The sequence below is a fragment of the Balaenoptera borealis genome (genome assembly GCF_965194805.1).
Source record: "Balaenoptera borealis genome assembly, chromosome: 6".
NCBI lineage: Eukaryota > Metazoa > Chordata > Mammalia > Artiodactyla > Balaenopteridae > Balaenoptera > Balaenoptera borealis.
The window spans coordinates 11,735,707-11,756,472 of record NC_138863.1 but is presented as its reverse complement, the minus strand read 5'-3'; the positions used below and the strand labels follow the sequence as shown (position 1 = coordinate 11,756,472).

Sequence of the window (20,766 nt, the reverse complement as noted above, 5' to 3'; positions counted from 1 at the left end):
GGTCTAGTCGGACACATTTGAAGCGGCCAGGTTCTATTTGCAGAAGCTTATAACTGCTATCCCTCTTCCGTTTATGACGTTGTGTCCTGGGCTGCTTTTAACCTGGTCATACCCTGCCCCAGCCCCATCCCAGCCCGCTCCCTAAAAGGGAGCCCATGAAGAAGAATAGGAAAAAGGGGAAAAGGACAAATAATAGAACCAGACTGCCTCCTAGGAGATATTTCTGTGTTATACCACATGATCCTTTCTTTCCAAAACTGAGTTCATTTTCCTCTTTTACCTACTAATGTTGCCAGCTGGGAAGATTAAGGTATTTCATGAAATGTCTACAAAAGAGAGAAGTAAAATTGACTTTAGGAGCAGTCCACAGCTTTTCATTCTTAGGACAAAATAGATGGTGGTGTCTGCTTAGGGCTGAGCTAATTGAAAAATGGTTTCATTTTTACCAGTGTAAGTGGGGGGCGGTTTTTTTGATTTTTTGTTTTTTGGTTTTCTTGTTTTCCTTTTTTTTTTTAACCTCTGTCTCTTTGGAATCTCATGATACAGACCAAGTTTTATCTTTACATGAAGCGTCCTGGTTTACGTGTGTCTGTCCATCAGAGACATCTGTGGGCTGCAGAAGGGCACCAGAGCAGCCTTATGTTTAGGGTACGGTAGAGATTTGTCTCTGGTCTGAGCACCAGTTCCCAGGTCGGCAGCAGGTGTAGCATCCGACATAGAGACATTTACCACCAGGAGGAGCAAAGACCAAAGGGGTTAAAATTTTACTTCTCATTACTCATTACAGTATGAAATACTTTCCCATCTTTTTTTTTTTTTTTTTAACTTGGACCTCAAAACTGCCCCAAAGGCCATGGTTTCTGGTTTTCAGTAGGTTATTTTTTCATGAAGAAAATGAGGCTCAGAGGGGTAACTTTCTTCGATACTTCACAAGGTGATTGTGGCTACGGGCGTGTGCCTCTGTCTCCACTGCACTGTGAACTCCAGGAGAGCACAGATGTCCCGTCCATCCTGTGGGGACTTTTGAGGACTTCTGTGGGCTTTTAATTTTAGAAACCCTGCCCTCACCCTGTGTCATTTCACATGTTGAAACCTGTGACAGCCCATCCGTAGTATATAAATATATGTTTAAGTAAACGACTATAAATACATATATCATATATATGAGTTGAGATATAAATGATTGATATATGGTACATTTCATAGGCATTTAATCAAATACTTATTACTTTTCAGTTTTATAGATTTTTTTTTTTTTTCACTGAGGGAGCCAGTTAATTACTTTGAGATCTCAGACATTTTCACAGGCTTAGTCCCTGAGCACTGTTTCTCCAGTGGATAAAGCCATCCCCCTGCTCTTATTCACTCCTGTGCACCCCACACCTATCACAGACCCCCCACTCCGGGAAAGTGCTTAATAAATGTTTGTTGGATGAATGATCACCTAGTAAGAGAAAGAGTGAAAGAATGAACAAACGAATGAATAGAAAGTGGTAAAGTCTGGTATTATGTTAAAGCCCACGTCAGCCCTGGATAGCTTATTTCTTTTACACGGCCGTCATGGTGGACGTCCCCCAAACTGTGCATTCAAAACATAGTCCTTGTCTTTCTCTCGTTGTTCTTTTCCAAGCCATTTTTCTCCTCTATTACAGCTAAGGCACAAGAAGGAACAGGCTACAGGTTATTTGCATTTTGGTAGCTCTTATGAAGGAGTAGCCACTTTAGGGTGATAATTCTTTTCTCTGTTTAATTGCTATAGTTTATTTGCTTTGCCTTACAAGTGTGGGATAAATGTGGATATTATTAATATTCAAATACTCAAATAAGTTTCTTGACAAAACCAAAGAAGTGTTTTTTGCCTGTCTTTCTTGTTTTGTTTTGTTTCGAATTCTAAGTGTTTTCTCTCAGGTATTTCTCATTGTGATATCTGTGTTTTCACGAGACGTGACCTTTTTTTAATCCAAGGGTGAATCTTCATGGTCTGTCTTCAGAGTTCTCGGATTTGGTAGCTATTGAACATGTTGGAAAGCTAGAGAGCCCCCCTTCTTAAGAAAGAAAGAAATACAAAGGGACTGCATGAGAGGGGAGAGAGAGATGAAGATTGTGTAAGAGCCATCCTTTTCTTCCTCAGCCCTGATTTCACCCCTAGAAAAGTGGATCCTCCTTTTTCTGATGTAAATGGGCACCAGGAGCAATTTCTCCTGTCAGCTCATGTGGATCCCCAGGGTCTCTAGATGGATCTCACTGGATGGTTCCAGGGCAGACTAGGGCTAAAGCAAAAACCTGCAGCGCCCCTGGATGGCTGAGTGTGTGGGTCAAGGCAGGAGCTGGAAATGGTGGAACTTAACCCTCCATCCATGAAAATTCTTTGGGATTCAGTCATTCAACAAATTCTGATTGGCCACCTGCCTTGGGAACACCACCATGACCAGGCAGACTTGTCTCTGGAGTCCAGACACTGGATCAAGCTCTCGCTTGAGGTATATTTGAAATGGCTTTGGTTTGTTTATTTATTTATTTATTTATTTATTTATTTATTTATTTATTTATTTATTTATTTATTTATTTATGGCTGGGTTGGGTCTTCACCTCTGTGCAAGGGCCCTCTCTAGTTGTGGAGAGCGGGGGCCACTCTTCATCGCGGTGCGCGGGCCTCTCACTGTCGCGGCCTCTCCCGTTGCAGAGCACAGGCTCCAGACGCGCAGGCTCAGCAGTTGTGGCTCACGGGCCCAGTTGCTCCGTGGCATGTGGGATCTTCCCAGACCAGGGCTCGAACCCGTGTCCCCTGCATTGGCAGGCAGATTCTCAACCACTGCGCCACCAGGGAAGCCCCATGGCTTTGTTTTTTATTTCTCATTTTTTGGTTGGATTTGGTTGTGTGTGCACAAGTGTCCTTGTGTATTCAAAAGACTGAAGCCTTCAGTTTATAAACTGAAGTTAGAGGCGGGGAAGGAAGCCTATAACATAAAAATTGGAGATGTAAAACTTCAGTTCCTCCACTGCTATATTCTTTTTATGTATTTCATTTAAGATCTCTTGATGGACCTGGACTTCAAAACAGAGGGATGCAGAACCCTTCTTGAGTTTGTGTTGTCTCCCTGACACTATCCTTCCTCATGTTCCTACCTGGACTTCCAGCCTAGGCACTCTCGTTCACGTTTGGTATTTTCTTTTTCCAGTGTGTGTGTACGTGTGTGTGTATATGTGTGTGTGTGTGTGTGTGTGTGTATGTATAATTTTTTTGATTGTCCTTAAATGATCTTTCTCTAAACTCATCTAGACCATTTAATTTGTGGCAGGAATCCCGAAGTATATTCTCCCCAGAGAAGGAACAAGATTTTCCTGGCATCAGCTTAGGGAAATAATTACTCAAGAAAATTGTGTGAGATGTTTTCTTGCACTGGAGACGCTCGTGACTATGAAGTGGTTGCCTGACGGGGGGGACCTCAGGCCTAGATTTGTCTAAAGAAGTTGGGAAAGTGGTGTTTTCTTTTTTTTAAAATTGAAGTATAGTTGATTTACGATGTTGTGTTAATTACTGCTGTACAGCAAAGTGATTCAGTTATATATATATATATATATATACATTTTTAATATTCTTTCCCATTGTGGTTTATCATAGGGTATTGAATATAGTTCTCTGTGCTATACAGTAGGACCTTGTTGTTTACCCATCCTATATATAATAGCTTACATCTGCTGACCCCAGCCTCCCACTCCATCCCTCCCCCGACCCCCTCCCCCTTGGCAACCACCAGTCTGTTCTCTGTGTCCGTGATTCTGTTTCAAAGATAGGTTCATTTGTGTCATATTTTAGATGCCACGTATAAGTGATATCATATGGTATTTGTTGGGAAGGTAGTATTTTCATATTCCCTTTGCCACTCAGCTTCCTCATGCTTTGCCATTTACCCAAAACTAACCCCCTTTGAAGATTGGTATTTCTTTATTTAGAGCAAAGTCCATTGCCTTGGGAGTGTTTCCAAAAACAATTCCTAGATATGGTCTCTCACTTCCCCTGCCCAGTCCCCCCCTTTTTTTTTTTTCGACCGCACCGCGTGGCTTGTGGGATCTTAGTTCCTCGACCAGGGATCGAACCCAGGCCCTCAGCAGTGAGAGTGCAGAATCCTAACCACTGGACCGCCAGGGAATTCCCTATTACTGTCTCTTAAGGAGTGATAACCAGAGAAGAACCTTGATGTGCTTCATTCACTGACAAAATCACAGCTGATCATATCTCCCTGGTAACATGTCTGTGAGCCCTAGCACAACTCTAGGGCCAATAAGTAAGAGTGTTCTGTCCTAAAACTGTAGTCCTGACTGTTGCCCTCCTAGCTGCCCACTCCTGAGCGTCCCCTTTTGTTCGCGTGAACTAGCTGGTAGCAGAATGGCTACCTCGCCCACAGTAGACGTGAGAGTTTGCGGGAGGAGGCCCTCACTGCCTCACAGGCTTTCCACAATCTTGACAGATGGACGGCCGGTGTGTTTCTCATCCAGGATGCCTTTTATGCAGCCCTGGGTGTCATAATTTAAGTAAATAGTTAGAATTCTGACCCTCCTATGCCAAACAAAGTTCTAAGCATACTTTGTTGTCAAATTTAAGTCTTAAATTCGGTTTGCAATTAACTGGGCCTTTTGCTTGCTGTTGAACCAGGTGGGAGGAGAAGTCAGTCGAGGGACACAGAATTCTTTGGCAGGAGGTTAACAGCCTACCAACTGCACGTTGGATTGTTTGTGGCCTGACTTCAAAGAGAAGCCACGGTTCTAACACAGTCCAGTTATGTGTTACCTGGGTGGCCGGCTGAGCTGCCAGGTGACCCCTTGTGCTTGAAATCTTGCTGGAGCACCTCTGGCTCCTCTAGGACATTCATTTCCCTGAGAGGAAGTGGAAAGAAACCAGCCTGAATTCATATATCAGGTTGCTGTCCCGGGGCAGGGAGCGAGGAGAAGGGAGGGTTAAGAGGGCACCCCCTGGTGCCTTGGTGTTGCTTCCAAATTTGCAGCAAGTCCTGTGACCAGCCTGCTGTGGGCATCTAGAGGGATCACTGTACTGTTCTTGTGATTTTTTTTTTTGCACTTGATGGTATTGCATATACAAAGCTTGTGCTTTATTTATTCTGCCCCTTGCCCTTTAAAGAGGCGTCGTCTTTTTCTAAGAGGCCCCAAACCAACAGGGCAGTGGTAAGAAGCTGTGTGTTTGGTACAAGACACAGGTTTCTAGTGCTGACAAATCAGACTTGGAAAACAAGTCACTGCCCCCCTGAGGCTCCTATCTTCATGGAAAAGGGACCTTTGTGGTCATTTTGTTCTGTGCCTTTGTTTTCAAAACGAGGAACTTGAGGCCCAGGGAGACGAAGGGCCATCACTAGACCTCGCCTCTTTGATTTCCCAGTTTGGACTTTTGTCTGCCCTTCAGCTCCTACTCCGTTTTGTTTTGCATTCCCTATGGCCTTGCCTTCGTGACTGCCTCCTCTTTTTCTCTGTAAACATTCATGTGAAGTATATTTGATTTGCTTTTCAGCCTTGCCCGCCCCGTGTGTGTCCAAAATAGCCACCGGAATTCATGAGAACGTTATGTCTTCAGATGTTTATAATCCAAAAGAATCCCTTACGGTTTTTTATAATAAAACTACTTGGATGTCGGTATTTTATGTTGGGAAAGCGAGCCAAGCTCACAATGCAGCAATTACAACGCAATGCATTATGTATAATTTGTCGTGCGCCCCAGGAGCAATGGTAAACCGTGCAATGCCGTCCCAGCTCCACGGCACAATTAGCAGGATCAAACGCTGCCCAGAGAGGAGCACAATAGTTGTCATCCGAGGTCAATAAAAGTAAGGAAAAGGTCCGATAAAAGCGGTACACCCCAAATTGTATAAAAAGCAGCCCCTATACCAGGCTGCAAATATGTCAGAACCTTCATTGCTAATTGAGGAAACCTTTGGAGGTTTAACAGCTCATAAATTTGCGCTGGGAATGCCCCACTGTTCTGAGGTTATAAGTCTTGTCTTTGAAATTTAGCAGTTATACTTTTATATTATTCCTCCAAGAGTACCATTGTAAACATGCAGGGTTTGCATTTTAACATAAATTTGAACAATGTGGTTTGACAAGAGCTCGCCACATCAAAGGGAGACTGTTTGGGCATGTTTCATAAATTCTTTTTTCTATAGTATTTAAAGCTACAAATGACTCATGGAAGTGTGTTCCATTTAGATCAGTCATACTGGTGTAGCAACCTCGCTGGGGCTTTTACCGCCCTTGTTTTTCCTTCCCTAAGAGTACCTGTGTCGGAAAACAGGTCTAAGCCTTTGTCCAAGTCACTTGCCCTTAATCTAGAATCTTCAGATCCATAGAGACAGTTCTGGAAATGTTGTTCCATTTGGTCTAAATAGCAACAAATCTTGTAGCTTTGGATGGTCTTTTTTTTTTTTTTTAAACTCAAAATCTCCCCGTTATTAACTTGCAATTTCTTCTTTTTCCCATGTGACAATTATAGTCCCCGCCCCCCATGCCCTCAGAGCCTCCTATTTTTTTTTTTTTTTTTTTAAAGAACCCACTGATTTTTTGCTGAGCCCCTGGCTAATGTGAAGAAAGGTTGGATGGTAAAGGAGAAACGTGAGAGCTGGTTTCTGAAGCAGCGTGGTGGGTGGTGTGTGCGGACCACTACGCTTCCATCCAGTTCCTGGGGGTCCCGACCTCGGGAAGCCACACGCCTTCCTCGAGCCTCAGTCTGGCCATCTGTAAAATGAGGGCAGTAGTTACTCCTCCACGTGCCCCTCCCTCCCATTCCTGCTGGTTTGTTTATTTATTCGTCCCTGGGGAGACGATGAACACAAACCCTCTGTGTTCTCACCCCACAGAGCTCGCCACCTAACGAGGGTGCACTTGACTGGGCTCATCAGGGTCCCACGAACTACTAACTGTGGCGTCATGTGCTTTGGAGAAAGGGGACATGATCCTGGGAGAACTTAGGGCAAAGGGGGACGCGGCCACTTTCCTGAGAGCTTGGGGAGGCAGGGAGGGATCCCTGGGGGTTGGAGCTGAGGGAGGGCAGGCTTACTGGGCTGCTTAGGAAGTTTGATATTTGTTCTTGAATGAAAGGAAACTCCTGGAGGGCTTTAGGCAGAGGATAAAGTGGACGAGATGCGCATTCTGGCAAAGCTCTCCAGCTCCCCTGTGGAGGATGGCTGGCTGGAAGACCAGAGCAAGGGCAGGACATCATCTAGGGGCTCAGGCACCAGTGTAGGCTCACGAAGCAGGTGGCTCAGGCAGGGCTGGTGACGTGGCAGGTGCAGGGAAGGGGGGACGAGTTAGGGGAAGGTTCAGGTTACAGTGACAGGATTTGGTGATGGGTTGAAGGGGGCACATGAGGAAGGGGAAGCTGTCTAGGATGGCTGGGGTCTGGGTGTGTGTGACTAACTGGATGGATGGTGGGGACATTCCCGGGGTGGGGCAGCCTGGAAGGGGTTATTAGCATAATAGCAGGAACCACTGGCCCTCGATTGCTTTGAGCCAGGTGCTGGCATCCTTTAGTTCCTTCCATTCAGAGCAATCCAGAGGTAGGTTCCTGCATCACACAGATAAGAAAAGTGAGGGGCGGTGAGGAAAGTGACTTGTCCAGGAGCACAGAGGAAGGGGCAGAGCCCATATTCAAGCGCAGCTCTGTCTGGCACCAGAGCCCGTTCCCTTCCCGTGCTGCCCACAGAGCCAGGTTGCAGAAGGCACTTTTATAAAACACCGATGTCCACTCCGGACTTGAAAGGGAGGTTTGGATTCTTCAGGATGAAATGGCTAAAAGGGAAAACAATGAAGTCTGGTGACATGACCAGAGCACTGAGAGACCTGGGTTCTGATTCTGCCCCCATTAGCTGTGCAAAACGGGAGACCCGTTTACCCTCTCTGGGCTTCCGTTTCTGAGCTCTGAAATGAGCAGATTGGATTCCATCATCCCAAGTCCTCCCCCACCCTGCTCTGAAAATCCATGATTTTTTTTTTTGGCTGCACCGTGAGGCATGTGGAACTTCCCTGATCAGGGATCGAACCCGCGCCCCCTGCAGTGGAAGCGCAGCTTCTTAACCACTGGAGCGCCAGGGAAGTCCTGAAAATCCGTGATTTCAAGGTGCGCTGGATGCATCTGACACAGGATCTCCTTTCCATGCTTGATGCAGTCTTTAGAGCGTCTTTCTTAAAACTATAGGTGGGCCTAGGATGGACATATATGCACCACCACGCATCAAATAGACAGCTAGTGGGAACATGCTATATAAAGCACAGGAAGCTCAGCTCAGTGCTCTGTGACGGCCTAGATGGGTGGGATGGGGGGTTGTGAGGGAGGTCCGAGAGGGAGGGCGTATAGGTATACGTATAGCTGATTCGCTTCATTGTACGGCAGAAACTAACACAACATTGTAAAGCAATTATACTCCAAAAAAAAAAAAAACTGTAGGTAGGCCTTGTAGGACTCGCTTTTTCTCTGGCCACAGCAAACACTTAGATGCAACATCTGTTTCCAAAGATGCTCAGAGAACAACATATCCCTCCCCACTTATCTAAATCATCAGTTATCCAAGGTAAGCCTCGCTCTAGATTCCCAACTTGGAATTTAAAGTTCAAAAAATTTCATTCTGTGGTCTCCCCTTCTGTTCATAAAATAAGTTTTGTTTTACTAGAAATTATTTAACAGACATGTGAGAATAAGCCATTTTTGTTAACTGAGTCTCTCTCTCCCTAGCACAGCCCACTTGAGAATCATTTCTGAGCCGTTCTAGGTTAGTTAGAGGCAGGCTGTTTCAAGACAGTGTGCCAGCAGTCTGAGAAAGCCCCCGGCTCTTCCTGAGGCTGGGAGGGCTTGTTTATGGGAGAAGTTTCAGTCACAAGGCGTGTCCGTAACACACATACTCGAGCCCACACACAAGGATGCATGTACACACACAAACGCACATACTGTCTCTCACTAGTGGGTCAGAACTTGGCGTGGGTGGGAGTGGGTTAATCAGACCTAAAAGAACAAAAAGTCGCAGTTCAGCTCAGGGTTAGGTTACATACCATCAGAGCAATATTTTTTTGCGTTTTTTTTTTTTTTTTTTTGGTTTAGTTTAGTTTTGTTTTCTCGGCCGCTCCACAGGGCTTGTGGGATCTTAGTTCCCTGACCAGGGATCGAACTCAGGCCCTTGGCAGTGAAAGCGTGGAGTCCTAACCGCTGAACCGCCAGGGAACTGGTTAAATACCACCAAATACAAAAACAAGCGTGTTTTTAAGATGACCGTCCTACTTCCGGGATAGTTTATCGCATCCCAGAACTTCACAGCCATCCCACTTCTAGGCCAACTCTGACCCACAGGAAGCATTTCTCAGCTTCTGGTGCAGAGAGCAAGGCTCCTGCCTGTTGGCGTTTCTGCAGATGCCCTCACCCTGCCACTTATCTCATTCAGAGCTGCTCCGCTCTGAAGGGATACACTTGTGTCGTCCTTCCCTCCCAGCTTATCTAGGCCTTTGCCGAGGAGCCCACCCTGGTTTTCTAAACCACCAACCATTCAAAACTCGTGGGGCTCGGACCGCTGGCAAGGATGTCATTCTTCTCCCCGTTACTTGCCCTCTTGGCTCTCCCGCCCCCTCCCTCTCCTGCCTGTTTTTTTCTTTAACCCAGCAAGTGCATCTGCCGAGGCCCGTGCGTTGCTGTCTCCTCGTGGGGTTGGGCTGGTGGTTCTCGGGGTGCCCGCCCCACCTTCACCCTGACATTCATGCACCTTTGAGACCAGCTGTGGCGCACTCTCATTGCAGGCTTTTCCCAGAATAGTTTGTCTTCCTCTGTTTCCACCTGCGAGAGGAGCATGCCGGCAGCTCCCAGCTTTTGTGAGAGCTTCGAACCATGATGTTCTCCTTGGCTTCTCAACATCTCAGGGACAGTGTCCTAGGTCAGGGATTGTTTTCATAATTATGCGTTGATATCGGTATCTCTTGGTGTGTACTTATGCACCAGTCAGGCTTATGATATCTGAAAAATAGAAATAATTTGAATTTTTACAGCATTCAACATAGATGTACATAGTACATCTCATATCTTGGCCTGTTTCTGGATACTGAAGTTCTCTAATGTAACGGAACCCCAGAGCCCAGATCAACTTCATGCATTTGTTAGAGGAAACAAATAGACTGAATTGTACTCTGAAGCCTCCTGTCACCTGTTCTCACCCACTTATGTCTCAGGGTTTGAAAGCTGGTTGTTGGCTGAGGCCAGAAACCAAGACTGTTGGGCCTTGAAATTCCCTACCTGCCACCATTTACCCACATCTCTTTCACGGTGCTCTAGCCCCGTTGGCCTGGCCTGGGCCCCTGGTTCCTGGCCCCCTCTCTGCTCAGCCCTGATAGCATATTAGTTGGCTTTTTGTTCATTCACCAAACATTTGTGACGTGCCCACCAGGTCCTGGGCACCTGAGATCCAGAGGTGAGTGGCTTTGCTCCTAGGACTGGGTGAGTGGCCAGTTTCGTCCACTCTCATGTTATAACTAATAGAATCTTCAGGAGAGCTGGGTTGCGTTGGTGTCTTACTTTTAAAATTCACATCGTCCAGGATCGAGCACAGCACAACCTGGGAAACCACCAGAGCTTCTGGCTCGTGTGTACAAAACCAAATGCCGTGCTGGTGCTGATCGTTACAACCAAACAAAACCCCAGAATGTAGTACGGCATCCCTCGGATCCGAGTTTCTCAAGGTGGGGCTGGTAGCATCAGACTCACTCGAGGTGCTTCTGAAAAATGCAGATTCCTGGGTCTCACCGCAGCCGTTGATCTGGGATCTCCCAAGTTAGAACGTAGAATCTGCCTCTTACCGTGCTCACCCACATGGAAGTTTGGAAATTTCTCTTCCAGATCCAGTATCTAGTCTCTAGAGCTTTGACGTGCTGCGTATTTTGCAGCGCTGTGACATGCAAGCAGTGGCTAGGTGTAGGGCCTGTCACGTGGCTCATTTTATTTGCCGCCAGTCAGTCTGGCCACCAAGCCTAGGGTCGGCTGTCCCAAACCCCTTCCCTCCCAGGCTCCACATCCTTGTTTCTCCTGATGAACAGTCACTGGCAACAGTTGTCCAGTGTGACCTGGACGTGACCCCTCAGGGGTGGGTCTCAGCAGAAGTTCCTGATCTAAGTTTCTTTGTCCCTTTCCAGAGTTCTCCTCCTGACTCTCCATCTTTTTTCTTTCTTATTCTTTGATTTCTTGGGATGATATTTACTTATATTTTTCTATGCCCAAAGGTTAAAAGGTATTTTCAGAAGATTGAGGTTTCCGTGGGAAATAGGGGCTAATTCCAAATGGGCTATGATTTTAAAAGCCAATGAAAACATAACCTTGGGCTGTTGCTTAAAAAGCTGGCCATTGGGCTGTCTCTGATTTGAAACTCAAGTTGAAGGGAGTGAGAAAAAAATGAGACAGCTCTAAATGTCATCAACAATGCTTCTCTCTGCCTCGGTCTGAGAATCTGGGCAAAGAGCAAGCATTTTGGGGATTTTGTTGTTTCTGAGCGGGGGACCTGCCCCTGTTGGTGAAAGAGGGGGCACCGTCAACTGGCGTTTTATCCCTTGGAGGGAGGGAGCCGCTGTCCCAGGCAGTTACGAACCCACTGCTTACAGCAGGGCCTCATCCACCAGGAAGCACGTCTGTGCGCCCCTCAGGTGACTGAGGGTCTGTCCAGCACGGAGACAGCCAGAACCTGCGGGACCACCGGTTACCAAGCTGCCAACCTCAAAGACGCCTTCACAGCCTCTCTGATCCTGGGCCGACCAGCACAGCAGCAGCTGAGTGCCTGGGATCACAGGCTAAGGAATTGAAAACATTCTCTACGGAGGAACCGTTGGTGCTTGGAGGCCTCTGCAGATTTCCAGGACTCATAGAATACTCCATTTGTAAGTCCTGGTCCTGCACACTGTGAACCAGTGCATCAGGCACAGTCAAGATGAGTGCTAGATGGCCTTCCTTGCCCTTGCTTCCTCCCTGCTAACGTCAGCTGGGGTAGCACGAGGAGAGGGGCAGAAGGAAAGAGGATTGGGGCAAGTGTAAGTGGGCGTGTGGGTAAAAATGTAAACCAGGAAACAGAACCACTTTGATTAGGGTTAAAGTAAAGCAGTTTTAGAATTATTGCATCCGGGATTGCTTGTCTTATCATCACAGATTGTATCTATTTGGATATGTATGTATCCAAATGTATCTGTTGTATCTACTCTTCTGATTTGGACTTAGAGCGATCCTGATGGTTCCAGGAAGAGGCACTCAGCTCTGCAAGGCAGAAGGCACCGTAGCAGGAGTAAATTCTGAGTTCAGAGCTGGTTAAAATATCTGTATCCACATCCATATCCATAACCACATCGGTCTCCCAGGGTCTTGTCAGTCTCCTCTGCTCTGGAAGAAACCTGATATGACACAGAAACTGCTAGATGCTGGCAAATAATCCCCGGGTTTCAGACCATCTAGACAATAAACAACTCCACAGTATTCAGTGCAGCGGCTTCTGTAGAGCATCTGTTTCAAAGTAACCCTAATTCTGCTTACGGTGCGGAATGCTTTGTTGACTGGAATTTGTCCTAGTTTTCTTCAGCAGATTGAGTCGTGAGCCTCTGGCTCCACCTGCCGGCAAGTGTAAATACTGGCGTGAAACCCAGGGTGGATATTTTCAGTTGGAAAAAAAAAATCTGAGCTGATTCTAAAATGCTAGTGTAGTAGCTCCGAATCACCTGGGAACTCATTAAAATACGGTAGCCTGGGCTCCATGCCAAGCCTGCCAAGTCGGAAACTCTCAAAGAGCTCTCCTGGTGATTCATACGCTCACATCTGTGTTAGAGAACCCGAATTCAGTGAAGGTCAGGGATGACCCCACGGTACCCTGCTCATCCTCAAGCGGGGAAAGTGACAAAGGCTGCTTGAGGTACCCACCTCTACCTATTCCAGTTTATCCTGGTAACTCTTGGTGATGAGAGTTAAAGCTTTATTCCCTTGGAGCTCATCAAAAAAATTTAAAAGTGGAAGAACCTGGCAAACACTCCTTAACCCAGCGCTCAAGGTTACATCACCAGGGATAAATCATATGATCGGATGGGAAGGGCACTTCTCCTCTGTGGTCTTCTTCCCAAAACCTTAACCCCAGAATAATGATGACGAGCAGCATCAGACAAACCAAACTGAGGGACATTCTACAGGCTGGTGCTCCTCAAGATTGTCAAGGTCACAGGAAATAAGAAAAGACTGAGAGAGTACCACAGACCTGAAGAAACTAAGGAGACCTGACCACTAAATGGACTGTTGGCTTTAGTTGGGAAATTAGTGGAAAAACTGGTGAAACAGAGAAGGGAACAGAGAAGGGAAATCAGTGGAAAAACTGGTGAAATCCAAGTGGAGTCTGGAATTTCATTAATAGTAATGTACCCATCCCTGTAAGTGGTTGATTTTGACAACTAGACCATGATAATGTAAGATGTCTGCCTGTATTACCTTTGTAACTTTCTTTAAATCTGAAATTATTCCAAACTAAAAAGGTTATTAAAAATGAAAACGTTGGGGCGTGGGGAGGGACACTGAATTAGACCAGATTAGTTGGAGGAAGTTGCCAAGGAGCACAGCATGGCCAGTTCTCGGCCCAGCTGTCAGAAGTCACGGCCAGTCTGACTGACAGGGCAGGCAGAGTAGCAGCCCAGACTGCAGGCGGTGGAGGACGCAGGTTGCTGGTGTGGCCCATCTGCACCCTGCCTTCTTAGGCCAGCCAACCCTGATGGCTCACTGACAACCAAACAGCCGTGGGATCTTGCACCTCTGTGCGGAGGTCAAAAATGTCTAGTCCAGCCCCCCTCATTGCACAGATGAGGAGCCCGAGGCCCAGGGAGAAGTGCCTTGTCCAAGGTCCTCGTGGAGCCAGATGCAAACCCACATCCAGCGAAGTGCGTTCTTTTTCCCCAGTGATTCTCAGTGATCTGATACATTGTCTGCAGCAGAAATGCCGCCAGGTGGGTTTTCATTAAAATGCAGCTTCCTGGGCTTCCCTGGTGGCGCAGTGGTTGAGGGTCCGCCTGCCAATGCGGGGGACAGACTGGGCCCGTGAGCCACAACTACTGAGCCTGCGCGTCTGGAGCCTGTGCTCCGCAGCAAGAGAGGCCGCGATAGAGGCCCACGCACCGCGATGAGGAGTGGCCCCTGCTTGCCGCAGCTAGAGAAAGCCCTCGCACAGAAACGAAGACCCAACACAGCTATAAATAAATAAATAAATAAATAAATAAATAAATAAATAAATAAATAAATAAATAAATAAATAAATAAATAAATAAATAAATAAATAAATAAATAAATAAATTTAAAATTACCTTTAAAAAAAAAAAAATGCAGCTTCCTGCTCTCCAACCAGTTGATGCATAAGAGTCTCTGGCTGTAGGATCTAGTAAATCTGCGTTTTTAACAAGTTCTCCATTATTGTGCACATGAAAGTTTAGGAATCACTGCAGCAAACCAGACAGCTGTCCCGTTCATAGAGTCTCCAAGGCTGCCTGGCTTTGCCCACACCTCTTGCATTTGAGCTACTGAAAGCTGGGAGCCTAGCTCTGACTCCTGCCTTCACCGGCCAGTTGGTTACTGTTCTGTGGAAACTATGCTCATGGGACAGGGCTGCTAAAGGCCAGCAAGGGGAGAATTCAGCCGCAGCCACTCTTTTACGATGATGCCGTAGCAAGTGGCAAGCAGCAAGGGCTGGAACCCAGTGGGTCTTGGGAAGAGGCAATTTTACATCTCTTTGAGCTCAATTTATTATAGTTTAAATAATCTCTTACCCACTTCCCTCTCCTAAAAAAAAAAAAAATTAAATTAAAACTTACTCAAAGATAATTAAATTTTAAAAATACTTAAATTAAAATTTACTCAAAGATGACCCCATGATCAAGAAGCAAGAGGAGGAGTGGTATCCAGGCTCTGAGGAGACCACTAGAAGTTCCATCCTGCTTGTCCTTCCCCTGCCCCCGCCACCATGGCCCCATCTTAACATCATCAGGAAGTCCGGCCATAAAAAGGCAGTGGAAGGCCTCCTCTGTCTAAGAGATGACGATCAGAGGGTCAGAGCTGATAGAGGGCCAGGAGCCGGAGGGGTCAGAGATTTGAGCAGGTAGCCATTTGGACCTCGGGAATCCTTTAAGGTTGGAGGGTCCAAGTCCAACAAAGATGCAGGCCAGGCGGGAGGTACAGGGCAGCGGCCCTCTCTGGGGGGGCGTCCTGCTAGGGCCCTGTTTGCGGGCAGATATGAGATCTCTATCAGAAACATCAGGAGAGGCCCCAGGCCGCAGCTGCCCATCCTGGGCAAGTCAGGCACATTGGCCCTGGAGCTTCAGAGAGGAGTGTGGGATTTGAATGGTCCAAAGGGTCTTCATCTTTTTTCTAGCATTGTCCGTACTCGTGTGTGTGTATGTGTGTGTGTGTGTGTGTGTGTGTGTGTATATATATTTTTTTCCATCAGAACTCCCTGCCCACAAAAGACTTCCTCATTCTACTTTCAGTTTTCTTTTTTCTGTTGTAAAATATGTTCTCAAATCTCTCCCTCCAGACAGGGCCTTGTCTGGTTTCTCTCTGCTGTCCGGGCCAGGCACGTAGGCCCTCATGGGTACTAGGCAATGAGAATATGGAAGCAAAGGGAGCCCCGCATCTAGTTTTCCAAGAATTTTCTTATATCTGTCCAGTGGATATCCGTAGGTGATTTTGAATTTAAAAAAAAAAAAAAAAAAAAAGATACAGTCCCAAATTATATGGAACTGGGAAGGCTGTTCCTCCAGAGGAGATCGTCAGCCTCTTCTCAGTTTCCAGAATCAGCTGATGTGATTGGGTAAACTCCATCTGAGGCACCTTCAGATTGCTGGCCAAAAGGCATGCTGTTTTAGATCAAAGAAAATTTGAAACATCCTAAAGCCATTAAATATATATAAAAGGTGCTTGAAAATCATTCCTAATCTCATTTAAATCCCTCTTGTTAAAGTGTTAAGGTGCTGACAGAATTGTGAAAGGATTTAAGACAGATTGATTTTTAAAAATGGAAAATCCCAGGCTTCCCTAGTGGCGCAGTGGTTGAGAGTCTGCCTGCCAATGCAGGGGACACGGGTTCGAGCCCTGGTCTGGGAAGATCTCACATGCCGCGGAGCAACTGGGCCCGTGAGCCACAACTACTGAGCCTGCGCGTCTGGAACCTGTGCTCCGCAACAAGAGAGGCCGCGATAGTGAGAAGACCGCGCACCACGATGAAGAGTGGCCCCCGCTTGCCGCAACTAGAGAAAGCCCTCGCACAGAAACAAAGACCCAACACAGCCAAAAATAAAATAAATAATTTTTTTAAAAAATGGAAAATCCCTTTAGTATTAAAATTTGCATCCGCACTTCCCTGATGGTGCAGTGGTTAAGAATCCGCCTACCAATGCAGGGGACACGGGTTCGATCCCTGCTCCGGGAAGATCCCACATGCCGTGGAGCAACTAAGCCCGTGCACCACAACTACTGAGCCCACGTGCTGCAACTACTGAAGCCTGTGCGCCTAGTGCCCATGGTCTGCAACAAGAGAAGCCACCGCAAAGAGAATCCCACACGCAGCAACAAAGACCCAACACAGCCATAGATAGATAGATAGATAAAATCTGCATCCATTTGTTTAAAGAAACATGTGCTTCATGTTACAGTGGTTCCTAATGGGAGACCCTCTACTCCTCAGCCTCTCTTTTTGCTGCTTCTCCAGCCCATTGAGAGTTATTTCTGTAAGAATTTATAAGCTGTTCTCTGTTTAGAAAATACATGATATAGTTAATTACCAAGGCTGACTTTTGCAACTGGGCCTCTTGCTAAAACCTTGTCGAGGGAGATCCTAATTCTAGATACTTTGTTATCCAGAAAATCTTACTGTTTGCAGTGAACCTTATCTAAAGCAGAAGGTAAAATTTCCTGCTGCTTTTTAAACAGATCCTGCTTCCAAATCAAGTTTAAAGGAATAGTATTGTTCAGGTTTACAGATTCTGGTTTCCGGGTTAAGGAAGACAACTAACACACCGCATGTGTGGAGCAGAGTAGAAAGGGATCTAGGTGTGACTCTTGCCTCGGTCCCTGACCAGCTGTGTGGCCTTGGCAAGTTCCTTGAAATCTTTAAGCCTCAATTCTTCTTTCTAGAAAACAGACGAGGTAATTCTACTCAGAAGGATAAGTAGAATAGAAACCACATACAGCAATATGGTGAGTCTCACAAACATAATGTAAAATGAAGCAACTCACAAAAGGTACATATTATATGAATCCATTTATGGACAAAAATAGACAAAATGAATCTCTGCTGTAAGAAGTCAGTGGACCACTTCTGGAAGGGAGCCCACGGAGGCTTGTGAGTGCTGGAAATACTGTATTTTGGTCTGGATGTTGGTCCCATATGTTCAGTACATGGAAATTAATGAAGTTGTACCCTTTTTAAAAGGAAGGGAGAGTAAAGTAGGGTGAGCATGTAGCAATTGCCCAGCAAACATTTATTATCTCCCCCGGACTTTCTCTTTTTGTTCTAGAGGTCACACCATGTGTTCTCTATATTGCAAAAAAAACCTCTAGATCTGACAGAGTGGACCCAATATTTTAGGTTACTTGAATTGCTAACTGGATTATTAAGTTGATTATAATTATCAACTTAACTTGATTATGAAGCCTGTTGATTTGAAGTCAGTTGTGTCCATTAAAGGTCCCCCAAATTAACCAACTAGAACAGAGAGAAAAGTACAACAGGGAAAGTAGCAACTGAGTTGATTTCCATTCAGAGCCTCTCATTTTGGGATTCCAGATACTGTTTCGGAACTAAGAAATCCCACTGCTGTTGACTTGATCGGTTGAGGAGTGGAAATGTGAATTTTTCTCTCTCAAATCACATCTAAATGTTACCTTTATTGTAAACCATAATGAAACTTCCATCTGTATGAAAGTTATGAGATTTTTAGGTGAATTTCAAACTCTTTTTAAAGAGGTGGACGGATGGATAGATAGATCATTATAATTAGTGACTCAAAAAGGAAAGTGCTCTTATTGTCCTTGGGTACCTCCTACTTTAAAAGAATATCTTGCTAATTGTTGGACTTGGGGTTCCTTCCAGGCCTTTTTGGTCATAGTAAATGACTTAGCAACTGTCCTGTCAAAAAAGACATTTTGGAAGCTTTAGAATTCATGGAATTCTAATAAAGTAACATTTTTGAAAGAGAGAATATGGGTCCCATGCTGTTGCCCTCATTTGACAAAAGCAATCCCAGAGAATACAGGAATATTTAGAGGTTTCTTGGTTTAAAAAAAATTTTTTTTTAAGTGATTGCCTCCATAGGTCCCTAATTTAAGGGAAAGATAAGCCATCTTGAGACTTCACTTTAGTATAATTTCACTGAGTGGCATAGAGGGCTCGTCAAATCATGGGCAGGATCTATGAATACAGCAAATTAAACATCTCTATTTACAGGGAAGGCGAACAGTAGGGAAAATGGCCATCAACTCATGGCATTCTTTTTAGCAATTCTTATGTGGATGAAATTGCTTCTCCGCCCTTAGATGTAAAATGCAGAGGTTACTGCATTATGCATAAGGGTAGAGAACTGAAAATTTTTCCATCAAGAACCACAAATCAATAAATCTTATGATCTCACTACTGGTGCTATAATTGAGCTAAATCTTCTTAAACTGGGCGCTGCTCCTGAGGTTCTTTGAAGCATGCTTACTGTTTCTTTGAGTAAAATTGAGGGCTGACCTCCATTTACAGGACCATAGAAGCAAGGCTCATAAATACTAATGTTCTGTACCAAGTTCATCAGAGCAAGACTGTTTCACCCGGACCTGTAAATGTTCAATGCATGATTTAACTCAGTGGAGAAAAGAGGTCTCAGTTGGGCTCTCCAGTTTTCCCAGTGCCCGAAAGTCACAAAAGTGTGCTGGCACGTGGAGGTTGTGAATTACCTTTTTCATATCTGTCTCTTAGAGGACAAGTATTTAGTAAGTAGTGACTCCACACTTTGTACAAAACACTGCCAATTGGTCCTCAAACAGAATTGGGCTCTATCTTTTAAGAAGTCTTTGGTCATTTTATTTGGTATCTGTCTTAGCCAGTGATATTAACAGGTAGACATTTAACCCACATGATTCTCAGCGATGTTAGAGGTTAGAAGTCCTAACATCCAATGCTCATCAGGAAGTAACTGCACTCCTGGCACTCAGCTAAGCATTTTGTATGCATCCTCTCTTATTCTCTCAACAGTCCAGCAAAGGAGCTACTGTTACTCTTTGCATTTTATAGATAAGGAAACTAAGGCCGCGTGAAGGTAACCTACTTGCTCAAGGATATGTAGCTGTAAGTGGAAGAGCCAGGATTTTGTCCCAGTCATCAGACTCCAGAGTCACGGCAAGGACCCTGGCAGCCACCTTGTTCCGCACCCTCTCCCCTGACAAGTGAACCAACCAGAGCCTGCCGGAATGAAGACTTGCCTGGGGTGTCCTCTCTAGTTCCAGGCGGGGCCAGAAGCATCTCCCATTTTCCTACCAACACTTTTTCCAATATACCCAGAAGAAGGGGACCTCTTCTCCTTTTACCGTCTAGCTGAGGCCCATCCAGATCCTTTTCTGTGTGCTTAATATAGGTAGATATTGAAAGCGCATTTCTTAGACCCTTTGAGAAATGCCTGCAGAGGCTCCTGGAGGCTAAGGAGAGAAATAACAGGTCATGTGACACAAGCGGAAAATATAGAAACGGTTTAAAAATAAATGACAAGGTGGAGAATTGGAAGACAGAGCTTAGCTGAGACGGAGTAGAGCAGCTGGAGGCCTGGTCCCCAGTGTGGCACTGACCCACAGAGCACAGATGTGACAAACGGGGTTGGGGGGTTGGCGGACTGACATCAAATACATAACTGCCTTCAACATATCACAGATTAATTTAGTCTTGAAAACTTTCCAAGGAGACTAACTACCAGCAAGAAGAATGCAGTTCAAAGCCTGAAATGAAGCAGTTCAGTCATTCTGCAGACAGGGTGGCTTGATGTTAACAGAAACACTGAGTTTGAAGAATTTAAAATACCCATAAAGCATCCACATCAGGCATTGTCATTATTGTTGCTTTGTTGCTATACACAAGGCCTTCCCAGGGGTTCTGAACACCCAAACCACTCTAGTAGTCAGTAGAATTTAAGGGGACCCAGTGCGGGGACTTTGTAGTCACACCTGGGATGACAGCACAGCCCCATCGATTGGAGAGCTTAGATGAGAGCTTAGGCTGGATCTTTTTCTTTTTCTGTTTTCAGGTAACAGTGAGCTACCTGCATATCCATGAAGGAAAGAGACTCTGGGTTTGGCAGGAGGATAAGGCATAGCGAAGGGATGTGATGACACACTTGGCATGTTAGTAGGAACGGCAGCGTGGGGCTGTGGAAGAGGCGGAGGAGAACTAGAACTGCAGTCAGAAGACCGAGGTTCAAGTGTTTGCTTCCCTTCACGCTAGCTTTGTGACCTTAGGTGTGTCCCTAACACTCCCCGAGCCTCAGTTTTTTTCATCTGTAAAATTGGCATCATGAAATTGGGAGTAAAAGCTAATTCAGGGCTTCCCTGGTGGCGCAGTGGTTGGGAATCTGCCTGCCAATGCAGGGGACATGGGTTCGAGCCCTGGTCCGGGAAGATCCCACATGCCGCGGAGCAACTGGGCCCGTGAGCCACAGCTACTGAGCCTGCGTGTCTGGAGCCTGTGCTCTGCAACAAGAGAGGCCGTG

General features: G+C 45.8%; 1 protein-coding gene across 4 annotated transcripts in view; it reads left to right on the top strand.

The window, feature by feature from the left end:
- The window catches only part of RHBDD1 (rhomboid domain containing 1), a 124,125-nt gene that overhangs the window by 91,243 nt on the left and 12,116 nt on the right, over positions 1–20,766 (top strand). The window lies entirely within an intron of this gene.